At 43.0% G+C, this 24,509-nt stretch overlaps 1 long non-coding RNA gene and 1 pseudogene across 2 annotated transcripts in view; both read left to right on the forward strand.

Annotated features, from left to right (window-relative positions):
- The window catches only part of LOC116473634 (uncharacterized), a 223,686-nt gene that overhangs the window by 113,733 nt on the left and 85,444 nt on the right, over window positions 1-24,509 (forward strand). The gene's annotated exons all lie outside the window — the stretch shown is intronic.
- On the forward strand, window positions 14,341-15,201 carry LOC116473632 (phosphoglycerate mutase 1-like; annotated as a pseudogene).

Here is a 24,509-nt window from a genome sequence, read left to right on the forward strand (position 1 = left end):
AACCAACATGGGGTGGGGATGACAGTTTGAGGAAAAGAAATATAAAGTTGTCAGAGGCCAGTGACTAAGAATAACTCACCGAATACTTTCACACACTTTCATACACTAATTGTGAGAATGTAAATTGACTCAACAATTCTAGAAAGCAATTGAACAATGTGTTTCCAAAGCCTTTAAAATGATCATATCCTTTGACCTAATTATTGCTCATCTATACATTTATTCTTAGGAAAGAGATGTTAATTAGACAAAGAATCAGCTACATGGAGGTTCATTCAGTGTTATTTATAATAGCAGAAAATTAGAGACAATCTAAAGCCCCCCAAAAGAGCAATATTGTGATATAGCCATGAAATGCAATACTGCTTTGGTTCTCTAGCAATGGTCACTTACTATCTCTCACGGAATTTGTGATCAGGAACTCAGGCAGCAGGGACTGGGGATGGCCTATTTCTACTCTGTAATGCCTAGGGCTTTAACTGGAAGACCTGAAGTCTGCTATCTTGGAAGACTTGTTTGCTCATATGTTGGCAGATGCTGATATGAGCTAGAGGCCCAAGTGGGTCAGTCAGCTGGAACATTCACATATGGCCTTTCCATATAGGCCTGACTTCCTCACAAATGTGGTTTGGTTCCAAGGGCAAAAAACAAAAAATAAAAAACAGAGCCATGTTGTCTTTATGAACTAGCCTTGGGAGGCACACAGCATCACTTATGCCACATTCTATTGACTGTGGCAGTTACAAAAGTCTGGCCAGGTTCAAAGGGAGGAAACAAAGACCTTACTTCTTGATGGAAGCACGTGAATGTCACACTGTAAGAAGAGCATGTAGATGGCAGATATGTGGATGTGGGTATATTTGGAAAATACGCTGTGACTGTAACTAGTCATATCTTAAAAGAATATCTAATGGTGTGGGAAAATGTCCATTATATGTTACAAAATTAAAAAATCAGTTTACAAAGCAGTACGTATAGTATAAGCCCACTTTGAATGAAAAAGGTATAGTCACAAATACTAACAGTGGTTCTGTTAGGGAAACAGGAGCCCAAGAGAGCCAGAGTAACATCATTTTAATATCAGCTCCCTGTTGGGACTAACAAGGCACATTCCTTGTGGGTCATGATACATTGTCACAAGGTATTCACCACTGAGGAAACAGTTTAAAGATACCTGCAAGGACACACTCCTACAACAATGGAAAGTCCAGATGTCCCAACACCCATGACCATATATGCCTTCAACATAATTATGCTTTGATGTACTTGCACACTAAAATGTCAAGGATTGTTTTATTTTTTATTTTTCTTTCTTTCTTTCTCTTTTTTAGAGACAGGGTCTCACTATATTGCCCAGGCTGGTCTCAAACTCCTGGGCTCAAGCGATCCTCCTGCCTTGGCCTATCAAAGTGCTGGGATTATAGAAGGATAGTTTTCTTTAACTCAACAGAGTAATAAATTTTGCCATGCTGTCAACCCACCTGCATGTAGACATACCTTAGCTTAGCTTTCACATAGACTAGACCCTATATAAGAAAAACTTTAAAACAAAGACAAGGCAGTCTTCCTCTTGCTTTCTGAGGATGCCCTACTCTGTAACTGAGTAGCTTTCAATAAACTATCTCTTCTCACTGCACTCTGCGATGTGCCTTGATTTCCTTCTTGTGCGAGATCTAAGAACCCTCTCTTGGGGTCTGGAATCAATATCCCTTTTCTGGCAACAGTTCTCTCTAGGATGTGGAATAACAGGAAATGTTTAATTTCATCTTTATTATTTTCCATATTTTCCAACATTTCCAAAATAAGCATGTATTAATTTTATAATTAGATAATAAAATAAAAATAAAAATACCTAGTCAATTTTTTTTTGAGACAAAGTTTCACTCTGTTGCCCAGGCTGGAGTGCAGTGGTACAATCTCGGCTCACTGCAACCTCCGCCTCTAGGATTCAAGCCATTCTCCTGCCTCAGCCTCCCAAGTAGCTGGGATTACATGCATGCACCACCATGCCTGGCTAATTTTTATATTTTTAGTAGAGATGGGGTCTCACCATGTTGGCCAAGCTGGTCTTGAACTCCTGACCTCAAATGATTCACCTGCCTCGGCCTCCCAAAGTGCTGAGATTACGGGAGTGAGCTACCATGCCCGACCATTTTTTTTTTTTAAATGAGCTGCTCTGCCTTAGGATACTTTAGAGATTCTTTACCTTATGTGTCATGTATCTTGTGCCCCACATTTCAGAGAATGGTAGGCTTTCCTTATGTTGAAGGCCAATCCCACAGCTAGCACACCTGTTCTTGCCTTCACTGAGGGACTTTACTCAATTGGTTACTCCCTGTCTCTCCACTGTCTTCATCCTCTTCTTTAATCCTTGATCTTTCCTCTTTGTTTAAAGGTATTTTTGACTGCCCAAACTTTAAGAATTAAAATATTTATTTCACTTCAATATCTATTACTCTATCTCTGCTCTGGAAAGAATCACCGAGACTGGCTTTCTCTATTTTCTCACTTCCAATTCTTTTCTCAGCTCTCCACAATATGCCTCCTGGCCTCACTACTCAATTTAAACTGCCCTGGGAAGGGTCAACAGTGGCTGCTGGATTATTAAATCCAGTGGGACCAGAGGTCACAAACTGGGGTCTGTGGGCGTGCTCTTGTCCATGGATGGATTTCTCTTGGGCTTCATAGTGCTTTCAAATTTTTGAGTTGATTTCAACATTCAAAAATTGGGAAAGTCCATATAAAAATGCAGAATTCCAGCTTCTCTTTAAAAATTAGAAGCTCTAACAATACTGGCCCCACCTTCTTGCATGGAAATAGCCTCTTGAGTAGACTAGTAGCTACCTCCCAAAGAGGATACCTGCTCTCCAGGGCCCCTTAGGCCCCACTTGCGTTTGGCCTGTAGATATTTGTAGATTTGGACCTGTAGATATTTGATCACATTGGCTTTTGGCTTATGGATATTTGAGTTTTAGGCCTTCACTTTTATTAAAGTTAACTTGTGTCATTATCATCAAGGTTAAGACTAAAATTGTGTCTTTGCTAGTGTTCCTCCAAAAGCAGACACTGAGACTAGGATTGGGTGCAAGTAGTTTATCTGAAAAGTGATTCCTAAAAGCTTGGTGAGAGAGAAGGGAAGTGAGTCAGAGAATAATGAAAGACAACACAGGTGAATTAATGAGCTGGAGGCTAGGGCAGGCACCTGGGGCTCCCTCCTGGGGGATCTTCTGAGAGACATTCTGAGAGAAGAAGTGGAACCAATAGTTGAGGAAGCTGGGGTGTTTGTCCACAAGCTCCTGTCCCTCATTGGAACCACTCCTGGAGCGTTAACTCCCTGGCACTTCCGGGTAGTCCTGCTGACTTGCTGCACATGCTCACAGCCAGAGAAGGGCCTGTCAGAGACATGCAGATGTATAGGGTAGGAAGCCGCGGGCCTGTGGGAACTGTAGGTGACTGCCACGTGCACAGTGGGCGGGGGCCCTGACAATGTCTACAGAAAGCTGATTTCATCTCATTTCCCCATCATGCCTGGCACTGAGTTAGCACTTCATATCTGTGAGTGGTTAGAAGTTCTTGTTTTTCTCATGCTTACCCTGATGACTTCTTATTGGAAATGAGATGAATTTAAATGAGTAATTGTATAATCCCAGTTTGTTTGAGTCTCCCTGTGTGTGTGGTAGTTGGGACGGGGAGGGGAGGGAGGGAATGACTGAAATCATCCATTCTCTGCCTATAGGCAGATCACAGCTTTCCTTGGGAGCACTCTTGTTTGTTCCCTGAGTACAGCATTGGATTTAATAGTCAGGAAAGTCTATTTTTACTTGGTGATGCCTCTAGGTGTTCTTCTGCAAGGCTCTGGCCTGGGTCCAAGTTGCTGTGGCACTGATTCCCAGCAGCATGTGGCCACAAGGAGAAGGCACGAGTGAATTAAAGTTTAATTAAAGGTGAAACTCCAATATGGATGGAGCTGGCTGTCTCCTGCTGGGTAATTAGTGAGGCGAGGGTTTGAAAGGGCAGCACAAAGATCCCTGCTGATGTCAGACCCTCCTCCTAGGTATGTCCTCTTGAGCAGTTTTGTGGAACACCTTTTTTCCTCCCTGGCAGTAGAATAGAAAGATGTTGTAAACTAGTAGTGGAAACAAAGAACGCCAGTGTGGGTGGCCTGGGGTAGCAAATGTGAGTGGCTTCTCATAGGTTCATCATCAAATCAGGTACCATGACTTGTAGGCTCCTCCTCCTGAGCCCTTCAAGCAGCCATCCGGGAAAGACCAGGTGGAAAGGCATTCTTGGGTACAGACCTAACTTTCATGGGTATCAATGAGCGTTTTGTCCCGTGGTCTTCCTATTGTGGTGTAGGCGTGAAGTGGAGGAGGGTCAATTTCTGCAGCTTCTGTCCCCTTCAGGGGGTGTACTCAGAGCTGTGTATTGGACTTCCCTGACCATTTCATCCAGAGCAGAACCAGGCTCCAAGGACCCCAGCAAATGGAGTGCACAGACCTTCACAGTAATATCAGCAATGCTAACAATAACTATACCGACGAAGTTCAGCAAGCACTCACTGTGCAGAGTGCATGCTCAGGCAGCTATGCATCATCACACTCACTCATTCACTCCTCCCCGCAACACCGCAGCTCTGTCGGCACTTGCATCTTCCTTTTCACTCTCCAGGCCTAGTGATTTCTCACAAGGCCAGCTGAAACAAATCTCTGGCTTGCTCATTGCTCTGCTCTCCTCAGGGTCCCTCATGATCGCTCCTTTCAGACAGCTGCAGCTCCTACCACCAACGGCTTGATTATTTTCTTATTTCCCATCTCAAATTTCTGAAAGCAAGAACATCCCAGTCTGCTGGGACCTGAGACTTATGCAGTTTTATAGACCCCCTTTAAGAAAGGAATAAAAGCATATGAATGAATGCAATACTAGGCTCAGGGGCAGGGAGGAGGCCTGTACAGGCAAGGCACCAGAAAGTCCCAGTGTGTTTGTTTCAGGGTGAGTCGGCCTGTGCTAGAGTCTAATAATACATTTTTATTCTGGTGGTTGGGGTGGAGTGGGGTGACAAGCCATGGTAAGAAACCCAGTTATTAAAAGCTGGTGCATATGAGCCTGGTCCCTGTCTCTGATGTTCTCCTCTGAACCATGCAAGGAGGCCCGGTCTTCCAGAGTGGACTCAGCCACCTCACCATCTCATGTGTATTCATCCAGAAACTGGGCTTGGGAGAAACTTCCCTGGGGCCTTGGGCTAAGAAGCACGCACTCCATGGAGTTCTGCAGGCAAAGGTGCAGACATGAGGTAGGGAATCGTCAGTGGTCATTTGGTGTCCCATACATTCCTTGTTCCTTATGTGTACAGCTCTCTTAAAGATGTTATGGAGATAAGGGATGGCTGGACCCAGCCAAGTTGGGGGCATTTGTAGGGTTCATGGACCCAGGCCAAATTATTATCTTAAAACAATTGAAATCTTTCCATGGTTCCTAACACCCATCTCTGATTATTTCCCTAGCATAGGTGCCTGAATGTGAAAAGATATGATCATTTTAAGGAGCTTGACATAAAATTTCATTTGCATGAAATTCATTCAAATTCATTCAAATGTCATTTCAGAAAGTCGTACCAATTCACATTTTCTCCAAAGAGATGTGTGTTTCCACTGCACAGTGGCTTCACCAACAATGGATACCACCATTTAAAATAATTTTATTTATTGTTTTTTCTCTATATACAAAAGTAATAATGATGTTCTTTATAAAAGTTTAAATGTTGACAGAAATATACAACTGAGAAAATGAAAGCCCTCCCATTCCTCCTATTCCCTTGGGTATCAAATGCAGAGTGGCTTCTCCTAGGTTCATCATCAAATCAGGCACCATGACTTCCAGGCTCCTCCTCCTGGGTCCCTTAAGCAGCCATCTGAGAAAGACCAGGTGCAAAATGATTCTTGGGCATAGACCTGACTTTCATGGGTGTCAATGAGCGTTTTGCTCCCAACTATCCAGAGATAACCACCATAAGCCATTAGATGAATATTTATTTATGCAGATATCTTCTGTGTTTATGTTATGATGGAATTTTGGGGCTTTGTTTTTTAAACAAAATGATGTCACACCAGATATACTTCTTCAAAATTAGCGTTTTTAGTGTTCCATATGGATTTCTTCTGGGCCCTCTTCTCTATACATTCCTAAAGAAACTCATTCATTCATGGCTTTAAAAATATTCTGTGGGCTGATACCTCCTGAATTTATGTCTTCTCTGAGCTCCAGACTTACAAATCCAACTAGTTGCTTGACATCTCTGATTGGATGTCTCTTAGGCATTTAAAACTTAATATGTTCAGGGCAGGTGTGATGTCTCACACCTGTAATCCCAGCACTTTGAGAGGTTGAGGTGGGAGGACCACTTGAGCCCAGGATTTTAAGACCAGTTGGGCAACATAGTGAGACCCTGTCTCTATTAAAAAAAAAAATTCAACATGTTCAAAATGGAATTCTTGTTTCCACTCCTCAATCCTGTCTTTCTACCTCAGCCTCCCTCATTTTAATAATGTCACTCCCAGCCACTCAATTTCTAAAGATAAAATCCTGGAAGTCATCTTTTCCTTGCCACTTATGGCCAACACAACAGCAAGTCCTGTTAGTTCTATCTCCAAGCGAGTCTCTTGTCCACCCACTTCTCTGCCTCTTTACCACCATCATTCCACCTGTACCATTGCAGTAGCCTCTCATTGGCCTTTTTGCTTCTGCTCTTGCTTCCTGTACGTTCCTCTCTCTGACGAACAGCCATAATCAGCTTCTTAGAATAAATCCAATTGTTCTGCTCCCATGCTTGGAACTCATCAATACCCTCAGATAGCATTCATGCATCTTGCCATGGTCTGTGAGGCCCTGTCTAATTGGCCTGCTTCTCAACTTCACTCCTCTCCTGCCAACCTACGTCCCCATCTTGTGCTCCAATCACTCAGGTCCACTGCTTTCTCACAGGAAGACTTTGCATTTGCCAAGCCCTCCTGCTGAAGCTTGCCACCTCCCACTCTTTGCCTGCCTAAATCCTTTTCAGTTCTCATTGATTTAACCATTCTCCTGTTGTTTCAAAATTTTCAGTGTTATAAACAATAGTGCATTGAACATCTGAATGCATTCAATTTTGTCCCACGGCTTGATTGTTTCCTTGTCATAAATTCCCAGAGGTGAATTGCTAGAGGGAAGGGAATTCTTATGTTAAATTTTGGTGTGTACAACATTGTAATGTCTTCGTGATCCTGCTGATTTTCCTCCCTATATTCATCCTCCCAGGATAAGCAGACCCCAGATGAGGATTTCAGTGCATGTGGTTTCCCCTGTTGCCAAGCAGGAAGCCCCACTCCCTGCCTTCCAGGAGTGCAGATACCCCTTGGATGGAAGCCTGGAGGCCCCTCCAGGCCTGCCCGCAGCCCTCTGAGTGAAGGGCTTTGTGGGGGTCTGTTTGGTGACTGGTCTTCCCCACTTTCTCCTTCTTTCATGTTTCACTAGAGTGTTGGAGCTATCTTTCTAGGCTGCCTTTGGCCCCATCTTTATGATAGATAATAGAAAAATGCTGCTGTTTCAGACAGATAGAGGGTACCTTTCTCTAGTTTCCAGAATGAAGGCAGGTTTTTCCATATTTTTATATTCTGTAGGCCAGTGTTTCAAACATGCCTGATCTCAAGAATCCTTCTGAGCACTTGTTAAAAATGTAAGCCCCTCTCCTCCACAGAGATTCAAGTTCAGGATCTGGGAGATGACAGGTCTCAGGAGTGTGTGTTTTTCACAGTGTCCTGATAATTTTAATGATCAAAGAAGTTTAGAAAATGATTCCATAGGTCATTTCCATGAGGCACTAGAAGTAGCTCCAGGTGTTCAACTCCAGCTATGCATAAGTCTCACATTTCCTAAAAAGCATAACCAAGCACTTTCTATGGCAAGGCAATGAATTTGATGCCATACACATCATCTCATTGTGGGCTGAGAATAGTCATTGTGATCCTAGGCACAATTATCTGTAAGTTGCTGCTGAGAAAACTGAGGCTGTGAGAGACTGGCTGGCTTTGGCTTGATCAGGCCGTAAAGCTGGAAAGTGGTAGAGCCCGAATCTGAATCCAGGGCTTCTGATTCTGAGTCCTGGCATGGCAGGGCAGGTCTCACTAACAGCTCAACAGGCAAGCCTCCATGACAACTGTTTCAGCACTGACTGAGTGGTTAGGTTAAATATTAAAAGCTAATAGAGCCAGTCTCCTTATACAAAGGCTGGAATGTAACAAAGCCCACCAAGAGTTTTGCCTAGGCCTTTCCTGGGCCTTGAAGCATGACAGGATAATGAAGGAATTCTTAACAGGACCCGTGTAGGATTAAGCAAGTTTTATTGGGGGGTCTGAGGAAACTCCCCAGACCTCCACAAACAAGTTTTACTGGGCAGGGGGGTGGGGGGATGGTCTAAAGGAACTCCTCAAACCTCCACGATTTAGCAGGAGACAAGATAAGGGTAATCACTCCAGCACCTGGACCCATCTAGATTAAGTAAATTTACTGAGGCTCCAGAGAAAGGTCTTCAAAACTCAGACCTTAGTTATGTTAGAAGAAGTTAACCACTTATGTCTTTAGATGAATGCACACTTACACGTAGACATATAGCTTAGAAGGTATATAAGCAATGGAAAGCTTTGTAATTTTAAGTTGGTCTGGTTACCTGGTTACAGAAATAAATTCTCTTCTCTCCCAGTTCATCTGCATCTCGTTACTGGGCCTCGAGAATAAGCGGCCCGACCCTCGGTTTGATCCGGGAACACTGGGGCATCTCTGAATCAACCACATTGATGCCTGTCATTATGCCACTCTGCACTGCCACGAACCTCTACTCCTCAGAATGTGGCTGGCAAACCCAGATGGCCAGTATCCCCTGGGAGCTTGTTAAAAATGCAGAACCTTGGGCCACTCCAGGTCTCCTGAGTCAGAATCTGCATTTTAATAAACTTGCCTGGTGACTGTCATTCATATTAAAGAATAAGAAGCCCTCAGGAGGCTGCAGAGGGATTGGAGCTCAGGTCACTTAAGAGAGAGAGAGAGAGGGGGGAATGAGTGTGTGTGTGTGTGTGTGGGGGGGGGGTGGGGGGGGTGAATGCTGGGGTATATGTGGGGTGTACGCATTGTGCACACGGGCATTTGTGTAGTTTGGAAAGGTCTAACAGTTCAGAGGCACCATGTTCTCCCTCAGATAACATCACTTCCACGTCCTATTTGTTGGAAAATTGTTCCCAACTAAAGGCTAAGATTTTTAACTCTTGAAATTGAGTTATGTGCCGACTGCTCATTTGTGATCCAAAACGTCAGCCGAGAGACTGCACCAAGAGAAACCTCTCCAGGGAATGGCTGAGAGCTTTTGCAAACATAGGGACACAGGAAAGCAAGTGCTTCTTCTTTCTGGGAGGTTTCTAGACTTCTGGAATGAGAGGTCCCCTGAGGGTGCATTGCCAGACATTTCTCTGCATCTTTAAAACCAGAGTTTTTATTTGTTATGTTTTTTTCTTGAGTGCCTAGAGGAGCTGAGAGTTTAGCCAGTATCATATAACCTCTCAACTCTTCTGACGTTGGACCTTTTCTCTGAAACAAACTGAAAAGCAAGCAAATTAGATGACTACAGTATACACAACATAAAGGCTGGACCTAAATGGGTCAATAGCACCATCTCTTGGCCATGTGTGAGTACTGCATCTACCAGTTTTCAACTAGTGAAAGTACAAACACCTGTGGATTTGTGGTTAACTAAAGCAGAGTAAAAATATCCCTGCCACGCTGTGAGGCATAGAAACACCCAAGATAATGAGAAAGTGGAAAGTTAATGCTGTCTTCAAGGAAATCAGTTAACACCTGATTATATCCACATGCAATATTTGAATTAGTTTTGCCACAAGTAGTGAAAACGAACAAGATTGAGGAGGATGCCAAGAGCACTGCATATTTCTGAAGGCTTTGAGCAGGGCAATAGACCACAGAGCTCCCCAAGGAATGGAGGACACCTTATTAAACAGGCATTAGAAAATGGTTATATGTGGGCCGGGTGCGGTGGCTCACGCCTGTAATCCCAGCACTTTGGGAGGCCGAGGTGGGCGGATCACGAGGTCAGGAGATCGAGACCATCCTGGCTAACACGGTGAAACCCCGTATCTACTAAAAATACAAAAAATTAGCCGGGCGCGGTGGTGGGCGCCTGTAGTCCAAGCTACTTGGGAGGCTGAGGCAGGAAGATGGCGTGAACCCGGGAGACGGAGCTTGCAGTGAGCTGAGATGGCTCCACTGCACTCCAGCCTGGGCAACAGAACGAGACTCCGTCTCAAAAAAAAAAAAAAAAAGAAAAGAAAAGAAAATGTTTCCACGTGAATGCTAACAAAAATACTAAAATCAAAATCTGCGGGCTGCGCAAGGGAAATTTACATCCTTAAGTGCTTACAATCTAAAAGAAAAGTTAATGGGCTAAGCAACTGAATTGAGAAGTTACAAAAAGAATATGCAAAGAAAGTAGGAGGAAGAAAACTCATAAGGGAAGAAACTAATAAAACAGAAAATAAACATGTAATAGGAAGAATCACTAAAGCTACAGGTTGGTTATTTGAAAAGATGAAAGAATAAAAACTGATAAGCCTCTGGCAACACTGATCAAGAAAAAAAAAGGAGAAAGGTTGCCAAAAAAAAAAAAAAAATGGAGCTATAACTACAAAGGGTTAGTCCCAGGGTTCCACAGCTCTGCTTGTAAAAAGACAATTGAAATTCCACATTAGATCGCACCCTTTCACATTTTCATATCCTTTCCTCTTTGATTTCCGTAAAGATAGCATGACCAATGTTTTCTCCCTTGATATGTAACAATGAAAAGCTAACATCTGTTAAATGCATATTATGTGCAAAGCACTATGCAATAAAATCCCCACAATGAGTCCCTGAGGCTATCATCATCATCTCCACTTTATAGATATGGAAACAGAGGCTTGGGAGATATAGCTCCCCTTTATATATATGGAAATGGAGATATCTCTCAGTTTGTTAGAAATCAACAAACGGAGGCTTGTTGATTTCTAATATGGCACAGCTAGAAACCAACGGCACCAGGATTTTGACTGGGCGGTCAGGGCTTAGATCATCTCCTGGTCACAGGAGCTGACAGCGGAGCCAGGACAGAATTTAGGCCTTTTAGCAAAAAGTCCTCACGACACCAACACTGCCTGTGCCAAAAAGGCAATTCTGAATGATGTTTTATTTTTTCCTCTCCCTCTCTAAATTGAACAGGGATGTGCCTTGCAACTCTGGAATCCATGGAGGCAATTTCGGTCCTTGGACGCAGGCATTAACATGGCCTTGACCACCTGGGGAAAATATCCAAGGACCTTAAGGCCAAGTGGGCTCTAACTCAGGTCTCTCTCTGGCGTGCTTTGGAAATGTCTGTCTAAATAGGCTTTTGTCCACTGTTACTGGGCTAACCTACTTCTAGGGGCTTCAGGTTAAAACCTGAGGCCAACTGTGGTGCTGCAAATACATTTTAATTGGAATGAGCTGCTTAATCAAAAGTTCTTGGTTCAGTGTGTGGGTCCTTCAAGTGCCATGATTCCTGTGTCACATTAAATCCAGGGTCAGCAAACTGTGGATCTCAGACTAAATTCTGTCCTACCTATTGTTTTCATATGGTCCAAAAAGTAGTTAACTATAGCTAAGAAAGGAATTATCCCCCATTTAAAAATGGTTGGTGAAAAAAAATCAAAAGGTGAATAGTATTTTGTGACATCTGAAAATTATATAAAATTGCAAATTTAGTGTCTATAAATAAAGTTTTATTGGAACACAGCCACATTCATTTATTTATATACTCTATGGCAGCTTCTTGCTTCAATGGCAGAGTTGAGTAGTTGCAGCAGAGATCATACAACCCGTGAGCCTAAAATATTTACTATTAATATTTACAGAAAATGTTTGTGTTAAAGTATCATTACAGAACTTTATTTTATTTTATTTTTTCCTATTCAACTTTTATTTTGGATTCAGGGGGTACAAGTGCAGGTTTATGACCTGGGTATACTGTGTGATGCTGAAGTTTGGGGTACAAATAATTCTGTCACTCAGGTGCTGAGCACAGTACCCAACAGTTAGTTTTTTGACCCTTGCCCTCCTCCCTTCCTCCCTACTCTAGTAGTCCCCAGTATCTATTGCTGCCGTCGTTATGCCATGAGCACCTAATGTTTAGCTCCCACTTACAAGTGAGAACATGTGGTATTTTGTTTTCTGTTCCTGCTTTAATTTTCTTAGGATAATGGCCTCCAGCTGCATCCATGTTGTTGCAAAGGACATGATTTCATTCTTTTATATGGCTGCATAGTATTCCATGGTGCATATATGCCACATTTTCTTTATCGAGTCCACTGTTGATGGGCACCTAGGTTGTCCATGACTTTGCTATTGTGAATAGTGCTGCAGTGAACGTGCGAATGCATGTGTCTTTTTGGTAGAATGATTTGCTTGCTTTTGGATGAATACACAGTAATGGGATTGCTGAGTCAAATGGTAGTTCTTTTTTAAATCTCCAAACTGCTTTCCACAGTGGCTGAACTAATTTACATTCCCAGCAACAGTTATTATAAGTGTTCCCTTTTCTCCACAGCCTCACCAACATCTGTTGTTTTTTGACTTTTTAATAATGACCATTGTGACTGCTGTGGGATGGTATCTCATTGTGGTTTTGATTTGCATTTCTCTTACGATTAGTGACGATGAGCATTTTGTCTGTTTGTTGGCCGCTTGTATGTCTTCTTTTGAAAAGTGTCTTCTCATGTCTTTTGCCCATTTTTTAATGCAGTTCTTTGTTTTTTTTGCATGTTTAATTGTTTAATTTTCTCATAGATTCTGGATATTAGACCTTTGTTGGATGCATAGTTTTCAAATATTTTCTCCCATTCTGTAGGTTGTCTTGTCTGTTTACTCTTTGCTGACAGTTTCCTCTGCTGTGCAGAAGCTCTTTACCTCTCATTTGTCAATTTTTTTGTTGTTTTTGTCATTGCTTTTGAGGGCTTTGTCATAAATTCTTTCCTAAGGCCCATGTGCAGAGTGGTATTTCTTAGGCTTTCTTCTAGGATTCTTATACTAATTTAGATTTAATAGAAACCCATAGCAAGAAAAACAAGAAAAAGAAAACATTTTCAAAATAAATGTTGTTTATGTTTACATGTTTTTAAATTCTCTCCCTCTCTTTTCCTAGCAGAGGAAAACTCAATCATTGTGAGACTGCAAACACCTGGGCAGCTTACTTGGGTTTTATCGTGGAGCTGCTCTGCCCTCACGCATTTGGGGAGAAGGACTCTGGCTCAGGCTGGGATTTTAGGAGCCAGGTTGAGTAACATAGTGGGGCTAGGTAGTTTATAGTGTTGGTATAAAGATGAGATTGGGATACCATGAGCTGGGAACATGGCTGGGGCATTCAGTCACCCCGATTCAAGACCTCCGGACAAGGTTCCTGAGAAAAACCTATGTACAGGACACAGCCTCAGATGAGAGGCAAAATGATACTTTGTAACTAGCTGAACTGGAAGAGACATTGACAAGCCAAAACAATCTTGGAAAAGAACAAAGTTAGAGGATTCACATTCCCAATTTCAAACTCAGTACAAAGTTGCAGTAATTAAGAGTGTGGTTTTGGCATAAAGATACATAAACAGATCAATGGAACAGAATTGCAAGTCCAGAAATAAACTCTCATCTACGGCCAATTGATTTTCAATAAGGGTGCCAGGATGATCCAATGGGCGGAAGACTAGTCTTTTTAACAAATGGTGCTGGAGTAACTGGTTATCTACATGTACAAGCATGAATTTGGATTCCTACCTTATACCAATACACAGAAGTTAATTGAGACTGGACCAAAGACTTAAATGTAAGACCTAAAACTATACATTCCTAGAAGAAAACACGTGAATGAGGAATGACTGCTAATGGGTACAATGTTTCTTTGGGGGGTGATGAAAATATTCCACAACTGATTGTAGTGATGTTGTACAACCTTGGGAATATACTAAAACCACACTGGACTGTACACTTTTTTTTTTTTTTTTTTTTTTTTTGAGATGGAGTCTTTCTCTGTCCCCAAGGCTGGAGTGCAGTGGCGCGATCTCGGCTCACCGCAACCTCCACCTCCTGGGTTCACGCCATTCTCCTGCCTCAGCCTCCCGAGTAGCTGGGACTACGGTTCACGCCATTCTCCTGCCTCAGCCTCCCGAGTAGCTGGGACTACAGGCGCCCGCCAACACACCCGGCTAATTTTTTGTATTTTTTTTTTTTTTTTAGTAGAGACGGGGTTTCACCGTGTTAGCCAGGATGGTCTCGATCTCCTGACCTCGTGATCCGCCCACATTTTTTGCTAGGTGAATTATATCTCAATAAAGCTGTTTAAAAAGACCTTGTGGCAGTGGCCTAGATGGATCTGGGTTGATTAGCCTGATACTTTTCTGTGAGGCGTGGTGGCTTGGGCAGTGGAAGAAAAAGCCATCTGGACCCTCTGCACAGTGCTGGATGCCATTGACCAGATGTGGATGCCTGTAATGAGGACTTGGAATGAGTGCCACTATGGGGTTCTAATTGGCCTTAATAAAGCAGAAGCTGCTGCCAAGCATGAGGAGGCCTCGGTAAAGATCTGGAGGTGCTCCTATGATGTCTCATCACCTCTGATGGAGCCCAACCATCCCGTCTAAGACAACACCAGTGAGAATGATCAGCTACCCTCCTGTGAAAGTCTGAAGGGCACTACTGCCATAGCTCTGCCCTTTCAGAAAGAAGAAATAGTTTCCTAGATCGAGGAGGGGAAATGGGTGCTGATTGCAGCTGATGGCAACAGCCTTTGGGGCATTGTCGAGCATCTGGAGGGTGTCTCTGAAGAGGCTTCATGGAGCTGGACCTGCCAACTGGTATTCCCATTGTCTATAGATTGGACAAGAACTTGAAGCCCACCAAGCCCATGTGGTTCCTGGGGGGAATGAAGAGACTGTGCATAAAGCCATGGAAGGTATGGCTGTTGGGAGCAAGGTCAAGAAATAAAGGCCAGCAGACAGATTACTGTCCCAAGGAATGCCCTCTCTGCCCATCCCTTCCTCCGCACTTCTGCATATGTCACACTGACCACTTCATAGTCATTTTTTTTTTTTTTTTTTTTTTTTGAGATGGAGTCTCGCTCTGTCAGCTAGGCTGGAGTGCAGTGTCACAGTCTCAGCTGACTGCAACCTCCGCCTCCCAGGTTCAACTGATCCTCCTGCTTCGGTTTCCCGAGTAGCTGGAACAGTAGGAATATGCCACCATGCCTAGCTAATTTTGTATTTTTAGTAGAGATGAGGTTTCACCATGTTGGCCAGGCTGGTCTCAAACTCCTGACCTCAGGTGATCCACCCATCTCAGCCTCCCAAAGTGCTGGGATTACAGCTGTGAGCCACCGTGCCCAGCTGTAGTCATCTTAAGTTGTAGCCGCAGATGGGGGACCAGTGGCTTCCATTTTCCTCTCAGCCATTGTTATCTCCTACACCCACTCCCTTCATACAGCTGGGTTGGAATAGTACCTCTGGGGCATGGGTTCTCAGTCCACACTGAGGGAAGGTTTCTCTTAGCCAAGAGAGTTCAGTGGTAGTAACTCTGGGTTTTGCCAGGGCTATGTTTACTAGGGACCAGCTTGAGAAGGGGAGAGGGAGGAACCATGCTAAGGCATGACCAATGAAGAAGCAAGAAGCAATGAAGCAAGAGCGCCTATTTGACCCCAGGAGCCAGTCCTGTGCCCTTCTGTGGTTAGGTCACTGACTTGGGTGGTGGGGTTAGTCATTTCAGTGGAAGATAAATGTAACCTACATAGTAATGTTAAAAAAAATCAACTATTTCCTCCCTGACGCCAGAGAAGCTGGCTTTAGAAGGTTGGGATCAATCCTCAATTAAGTTTATGTGTTGCATTTACAAATTTTTTATATATAATATCTATATATAAATATAGATATATATGATTTTTATCTATATAAAATATAGATATTATATATAAGTGCAACACATGTGTATATATATGTTTGTAAAAGTAAATGCAACACATAAACAACACATAATTCAACACATAAACTTAAATTTTGTCTATATATGTATATGTGTATGCATATATTTGTATGTGGATATATATACACACTATATATACACATATATACACACTATATATACACATATATACACACTATATATACACATATATATACACACACTATATATACACATATATACCCACTATATATATACATACACACACACACACACACACACACACATACACATGCACACAACCGCTTTGGGGTTTCTAGTGGCAGTTGAAATAGTCCACGTATGGTCATCAGAAAGTAAGCCATTCCTCACACCAACACGGGATATGCCTTTGGCTTCTGAGGGTAGAAGTGCATTTTGCTGTATATTTTAGAATCCCTCCCCTGCCTTGTTTTGTGGCAGTGAAATGCCTCTTGAGCATGTCCAACTGTGTCTTTCACTGTGCCTGATTTCTTAATCGTGTTCTAGTTGCTTTGCCCTGTCACATGGTCCCAGCATTCTTTTTCAGAATGACTGTACTACATTTTTTTGCTAGTTTAGTATAATAAAGGAGTGACATGCAATAAAAACGTCAAGATGATAAATTTTATGTTATGTATATTTTATCATATTATTTTTTCAGAGACAGGGTCTCACTCTGTCACCCAGGCTGGAATATAATGGTGTGATAATAGCTTACTGCAGTTTCATACCCCGGGGCTCAGGTAATCCTCCTGCCTCAGCATCCCGATAGCTGGGACTACAGGTGTGTGCCACTATGCTTGGCTAATTTTTAAAATTTTTTATAGAGATGAGGTCTTGCTTTGTTGCCCAGGCTGGCCTAGAACTCCTGGCTATAAGCCATCTTCTTGCCTCTGCCTTCCAAAGTACTGGGATTACAGGTGTGAGCCACTGCACCCAGCTTATTTGACCAATTAAAGAACCCTTATTTTTTGTCCCAGTCACAACATATCTTTCTGGGTTTCTTTGATTACCTTTATAGTTTTGCCTTTCACAATTAGGTCTTTAATCCATCTGTAATCCACTAGTGTTTGTGGATTGAGTAGGGACCCAATTTTTCTTTATTGAGCCAAATTTCCTAATACCTTCAACTAAATAATCCGTCTTTTCCCCCATGGATACTTCTTGCATATGTAGAATGATGTGATAAGAAGATAACTAAGTATCAGCCAGCATCTGGGCAAGCTAGGCCGCTAGGAAAATGTCAGCAAAGGGCAAAGGGGCCTAGAACCAAAGTCTTTCCAAGGCCCTGGTAGAATATGTCCCTGCCAGGCATTCATTTTTCCAGCTTCCTTTCTCCTGGAACTGAACTCCCTTCTTCTTCCCCTACTCCAGGGGAGAAGCATGAAAGAAAGAGTAAGGAAATGGCTTACCAGAAATAATTATTTTCAAGCAATTCTATTTCAAATATCTCTTCTCTTCCCATCTCAGAGATACACAGGCTCCAAATATCTTCAGAATGGAAAACGACCCACAGATACGTTATGTATAATAGATAAGTCTGGAATTTCCCAAAGGGTGAGTGGTGGTCACAGGGAGGGAGATTTACTCATTTGTTCAACAAATATTTATTGAGCACCTATTGTATTTCAGACCCTGATCTAAACTGGGGTGGGAGTTACAAAGATATCTTAAGTTGGGTTCCCCCAGAAGGCTATGATAAGGATGTAAGTGCTGGTAGTTTATTTGGGAGGTGATCTCAGAAAGCATAGGTGGAGGTATGGGAAAATGAGACAGAGAAGGGAAGGGAAGGGAGCCAATAAATGGTACTTTATTGACAGGTTATTGTTATCGGCAACTGAGGTCCAGTCTTGCTGGGAAATCCTGGGAGTCAGTATAGACCATGCTTTCATGCTTTTCTTACCTGAGGGTAAGTGAGCTGGGATATTTATATAGCGATTTCCACCTGCCACTGATTGGAGGTTGCTAGTGTGTGCGGTGCAGGGGGCAGGTGTTAACTCCTTGGCATTTCCATCCTGCCCCAGTCTCAAGTATTTCCATCCCTTGCATGCTCCTGGGGCCAGGGAATGCCCTCAAGCAATGCTTGCAGTTGGACACAGATGCTTGCAGTTGGAGCATCCAGGGCACATGTGTGGGAAAGGTGAGTGCCAAGGGATATGGGTGAGGCACTGACAGCATCTCCTACAAGTATCTCTTGTATGCCTTACATGTTAGTGGTAGGGAGATGCAAGGTAAACTAGCAAAACAATGAGCAAGATGTTGTTAAATAAAGTTAAATATTATAAAGAAAACAAAATACAGGGTGCTGTCTTAGGGATGGGTGGTGAGGGGCTTATTTAGATTGGGTGGTCAGAGGTGGCTTTCTTCAGATGAGGTTTGAACTGAAATTGAGGGACAAGAAGGGAGATGGAGAGCAGGACAGAGTATTCTGGACCAACTGAACATGGAGTGTAAATGCTTTAAGGTTGAAGACCAGTGGGTCTGGTCGTGTAGTGGAGAGTCAGAGAGTAGATGGCAAGAACAAGGGGTAGGCAGGGAACAGGTGATGTGGCATCCTGTAAGCCATTGTAATATGTTTGGAGGTAATGTTAAGTGTAATGAGAAGCCTTCAGAAGTTTTCATGCAGAGAACTGACATAATCTCACTTGACTTTTGGAGAATCCTCAGGCTTCTGTGTTGTGAATGGATGCAAGAAGACCAGCTGGAGAGCTACTGTAGTAATCCGGGTGCAAAACAATTGTGCTTGTCAGGTGCACTAGTCAGAAGTTGGGGGTAAGGGAAAGGATGGGTATGATACATTTTGCAAGTAGAAACAATAAGACCCCATTAGATCGGATGGGGTAAAGGCAGTAAAGGAAGGGAAGATTCAAAGATAAAGTTTTAAGTTTGAGCAATTCTATGGATGGCAGTGCCATTTACTTAGATGAAGCCAACTGGGGAAAGAGTTTGGGGGTAAAGAAGCAGGCTCTTTGTTTGTTTGCTGAAGGGAATGTGAGATCAATGGTTTTCTTTTCTTCTATTTGAAAGACGGGCAGTACTAGATAATGTTTCCATCTGATGAAAATGATCCAGTAGAGAGGAAGAAATTGATGATTCAGAAGAAAGGAGGTAATTACAGTGGTATTTTATGGAGAAGAGGAGATAGTACCCAGGACACAAATGGAGGGGTTTGTTTTGATGGGTGGAGCAAGTGTACTTCATGCCTTGTACACGAAAGAAGACAGAGTAAGCAACATTGCCTCCAAAGAGTAGATTTGGAGGTGGAAAAATGAAGACGGCCAAATATCTCAATGATGGATAAGACAAAGCCTTCACCTTGCTCAGTGGAGGATGGAGGGGGGTCTGGTAAAGGGAAAGGAAGAAAGAAAAGCCATCATCCCCCCCGCCCCCCCACCAAGCTATCTCCAGGTGTTATGTGCTGTTGTGGCGCAGTCAGATAGTTAGGTTGAACAAGGATTGGATTGGGGTTTTGTCAAGTGAATTTAAAAAAAAAGGAGAAAGGATCAAGGGGAGATGATATTTGCAAGGGGTGTGATTGTGATGGTAGGCCAGGGAATCTATGCTGGGTCATGATGTCTGTGAAGAGAATTATATGAGCTGACGCATGTAGCATTCTCAGAGCAGGACCTACAATATAAGTGTTGAAAAGGAATTAGCTATTTTTATTATTAATGGTAGAGAAGTGAGAAAATGAGGGGCAATGCTTGATAAAAATGTAAAAAGGCCCAAAGGATCTGTTGTTAAAGAGATAGTTTCCTAAGCTATACCTCTTAACACCTCTTGTGGGGATCTCTAACCTGAGGCCCATCTGGTGATGCTGCTGTTGATTCCTGTGGGACCAAATCCCTACAGCACCATTTCCAGGTTACTACTGAGCTCTCCCCTACCTGTGCAGGTGAGATTAGCCCTCCCCTACCTGTGCAGGTGAGATCTGCCAGACGATCTGCAAGTGAGTAGGTTCCTAATGATTAGTTTTCCAAATGAGTCCTGTTCTGGGTTCTTCAGGTCTGCTGGAATGGCATCATGTATTGTGGCATTAAGGGGTTTTAAGGAATCCTGTCACTACTTTTCCCAGACAAAAGCCTTTAGGCAACTTTGTAAGTGAAAGGCACATTAACTTCCGTATTGGCCTAAGACAGTGGTTTAGATTGAGAGCACTGAATATTTAGGGTGTGTGTATCCAAATTCCAGATTGTGTTTCTCAACAAGTGACAATTTAGGAGTCTTGATTATTTTCTAGCTTAATCATTCATTCCCTGGAGGCTGTAAACAGAAGTCTCTGTTTACATTTAAATTAAATTCCTTCTAACAGCACCGTGGTAGATAGTAGCTGAGGTACTTTATATATCCCCAGAGCAAGACCATGAAAACATTGTTGTCTCTCCCAGGTAAAGAAAAATGGCAATTGATTTATATAAATTATAATAAATGATTGGCTAGATTAATTTCTGGATCACATTTGAGTGATGACAAAATCAAACCTGTCAGCTGGTGCTTTAATGATGACTGCAACTTAAACCTTCATAATGTATGTAAACTGCTAGGAGCCTTCCAGTTGTTTAAGTGGCCACAAGGGGGTGATAAAGGACTGCATACTTACAGGACTCCATCCCCCCCCCCCCTTCAATTTCTTCTGTAATAGCATCATTCACCGGGTACACTATATTTCATTTCAACATACTTCATCTACCGAGTGAGCTGTTACTGGTTCCCATTCAGTGTGTCTGGCCACTCATTTACTATTCTTCCTGATTCTAGTGTTGGGCTAAGCTTTTCTGCGTTTTTTAACAAGTCAATGGCAGTGATGCACTAAGAGTGGATGTTTATGACCAGGGAGTGGGTGGGGGTGGGCCTTTTTTCTTTTTAACTTTAATTTTGAGACAGAGTCTTGCTCTGTCACCCAGGCTGGGTACAGTGATGTGATCTCGGCTCACTACAACCTCTGCCTCCCTGGAGCTGCTTGCCCCAGCTTCCCGAGTGTGCCACCACACCTGGCTAATTTTTGTATTTTTAATAGAAATGGTGTTTCACCATGGTGGCCAGGCTGGTCTGGAACTCCTGACCTCAGGTGATCCACCTGCTTCAGCCTCCCAAAATGCTGGGATTACAGGCATGAGCCACCGCGCCCAGGTTGGCCTTTTCTTACTTCAAGGAATTATACCTTCTACCAAATCCTTGTCTAGTGATGTCTTCCCCACAGAATTTGTCATGGCTGACATGGATAACCTAGAAAAGAGGATTTAAAATACTCACAATACAAGGAAATGATAAATGTCTGAAGTGACGGATATGCTAATCACCCTGATTTGATTTTATATTGTGTACATGTATCGCAATATCACTTTGTATCCCACAAACATGTATATTACATGTCAACTAAAAATAAAAGGGAAAAATAAATTTAAAAATAAAAAATGCCAGGTGCGGTGGCTCACGCTTGTAATCCCAGTACTTTGGGAGGCAGAGGTGGGCGGATCACCTGAGGTTGGGATTCGAGACCAGCCTGACCAACATGGAGAAACCCCGTCTCTACTAAAAATGTTAGTGTTAGATGACTTTAGGGATTCTCTGAGCTACATAGGAGAACTTAAAACGGCAATTTATGGCTGGGCACTGTGGCTCACGCCTGTAATCCCAGCACTTTGGGAGACCAAGGTAGGCGAATCACCTGAGGTCGGGATTCGAGACCAGACTGACCAACATGGAGAAACCCCATCTCTACTAAAAATACAAAATTAGCTGGGCGTGGTGGTGCATGCCTGTAATCCCAGCTACTCGGGAGGCTGAGGCAGGAGAATCACTTGAACCCGGGAGGGGGAGGTTGTGGTGAGCTGAGATCGTGCTATTGCACTCCAGCCTGGGCAACAAGAGTGAAACTCCATCTCAAAAATAAAAATAAACAAATGAATAAATAAAAAATAAAAATAAAAACATTTTTTAAAAGTTCTATCTCCACTCTCCAGACAGTATGTTGTTCCTTGCCAGTGGACTCAGGGGGTGGGGTCTGGGGTCTGGGGTCCTGGTAAGAATGGGTAAAGGACACATGGAGACAAACTCTGGGGTTAAAGCTAGCCTCCTTCTGGACGATTCTATAGACCTGAGGCCCTTCAAAACCCTCTAGGCTAGAACAGGGAGCTGCAGTTGAGGCCTGAGCATGAGGCCTGAGATCAATTAGATTCCCTGTGGGGGCTTTAAAGTTCTTTTGTGCCTTGAATGAATGGTGCCTATCTATATGTCATTACTTTTTGCATGAAAAATGTCTGCAGGCTGTTCACTAGTTTGAGATGAAGGCACCTAGATCCAGCATCACGCAGCATCAGGGCCCTCAGTTCACAGGTGCAGAGCTATCTATATACCAGTGCAGATCTACTGCTACCCATGGTGGGTTCAAAATCAGACTGACTTACCAGGTAAGCCACCTGACCCACGATGGCATCCTCACAAGCCGATGCTGAGTTTAAATTGCCATTGCAGTTCTTTTTGTTTTTTTTTTTGAGACGGAGTTTCACTCTTGTTGCCCAGGCTGGAGTGCAATGGCACAATCTTGGCTCACCACAACCTCTGCCTCCTGGGTTCAAGTGATTCTCCTGCCTCAGCCTCCCGAGTAGCTGGGATTACAGGCATGGGCCACAGTGCCCAGCCTTAAATTGCCATTTTAAGTTCTCCTATGTAGCTCAGAGAATCCCTAAAATCATCTAACACAATAATGCTGGGTAAGGAACACTGGAGGAGTCTGGCATTCCCTTATCAGTATTAATTCCACTCTGAATGGTTTTCCAGGAGGGAGGAAATATAGCCTATTCCTCTGACTTATGGTTTTTTTTTTTTCCATGTTTCCATTATCCAGATAAAAAGGAGTTAAGTGCCTACATGACTATGTGAAGAGTGTTCAATGCGGAGGCCTCCTTATATAATTTTGCTCCTGCTTAATTCTAGCTGATTCCCTTGGCCCTTTGATCCCAGACAAGCACAATGTTACCTGGCTACCTCTTGCTTGTCAAGTGATCACAGTCCACAATTGAGGACTCCCTTGATTTAGTACAGCAGGATCATGCCTTTGTTTCTCTCCCAAATGGACCTTTGGCTTGGTAAGGGGAGTCCTCAGAAACCCAGTGCAATTGGTGTGTGGAGGTGGTCGAATGAGGTTGCCTTTCCCCAAGCTGTCATTACCCATTGCATTAGGTGGAGCCAGGCTGGTGGCATACACATGGCACACAGAAGCCTGCATTACCACTCCATATTTCTCAAGTTATTTTGGTTAACTGCCATTATGACTGGAACTAGAACTGTCCCTTCCATATGATCAGAGCCACCCCATTTCTGGAATGGTTAAGAGAGCAGTTCATGTTACTCAAGTTCCTAAGCAGGTTGATCAGACTGCTTCCATGGGGTTTCCTCGGCCTCAGGAGAGCCAGGACTGAAAGGTAGAGGACATTGCTGCTGGCAGCACTTTACTCCAGGCTATGATTCAACCAAAGGTCTTAACTTCCTAATGGCGTCTCCAAGTTTAAAAGTCAAGGGATAAACCTATTTGTCTTCTACTTGGTATTACGCATTGTGCACCCTGAAGTATAAACCACTAAAGAAACTGCAGATCAAGACCTTCCAACATGGAAGACACAGAGAGATATCCAGTTTGGCTACTGCCAGTTTGCTCCATCTCTAAGACATGTTGTCTTTCCTCCACAGTTACACAATGCCTCCTAGTTTCTTTCTTGCTCTAAAGATTGGGACTGCCCCCCAAGTTCAAAGTCCAATCAGGTGCTGGAACTCATAGGCTGAAGGGAACAGAATCAGGAAAGGTGCTCTTCACGAAATCCAGAGGGAAGTTTTCCTTAAGCCTTTTAATCCCACCCACTTTGGACTGACGAAGTGATTACTACAGAGCTTGTCTACGGGTCCCAGGATGAGGAGTGCTTTCTTTCCCATCTAATTCTTTTCTTGGCACTAGCTCAGCTCTCAGCAGATGTTATCTATTTAGGCAGCACTTGAATCTGGCTGTTAATATAAATTTCTGCTTTACTATTTCCATAGCACCCCTCAACAGGGTGCTATTATAAAATATCACAGATGAAAAAGGAGGTTCTTAATAACTTGGAAAATTCTCCCAAACTTCTTGATCTTCTTCATCAAACTATATTGATGTTTTCCAGAAATGTGCTTATCAAATTTGGGTCTATATTCTGGTGTATAGCTCTTAATAGTCTGTCTTACTGTACTGGAGGAAGGATGAGGTGAGAAAATAACAAACCTATTATTACTTAGTGTCTTTAAGAGGCAAACTTTGTGGGGGCTGATTTTGTTTTCCCAAAAATAGTATCACCAAAATATAGGCAAGGGCTCATTAGGGCTCACTGGCCCCAAAATAAGACTTTTTCCATACCATCCTTATCCAACTGTAGTAAACTAAAAAGTTTGCCCTTGTAGATTTTTCTTTGCATCGGCTA

Source organism: Hylobates moloch, unplaced genomic scaffold (genome assembly GCF_009828535.3).
Source record: "Hylobates moloch isolate HMO894 unplaced genomic scaffold, HMol_V3 SCAFFOLD_8, whole genome shotgun sequence".
Lineage (NCBI taxonomy): Eukaryota > Metazoa > Chordata > Mammalia > Primates > Hylobatidae > Hylobates > Hylobates moloch.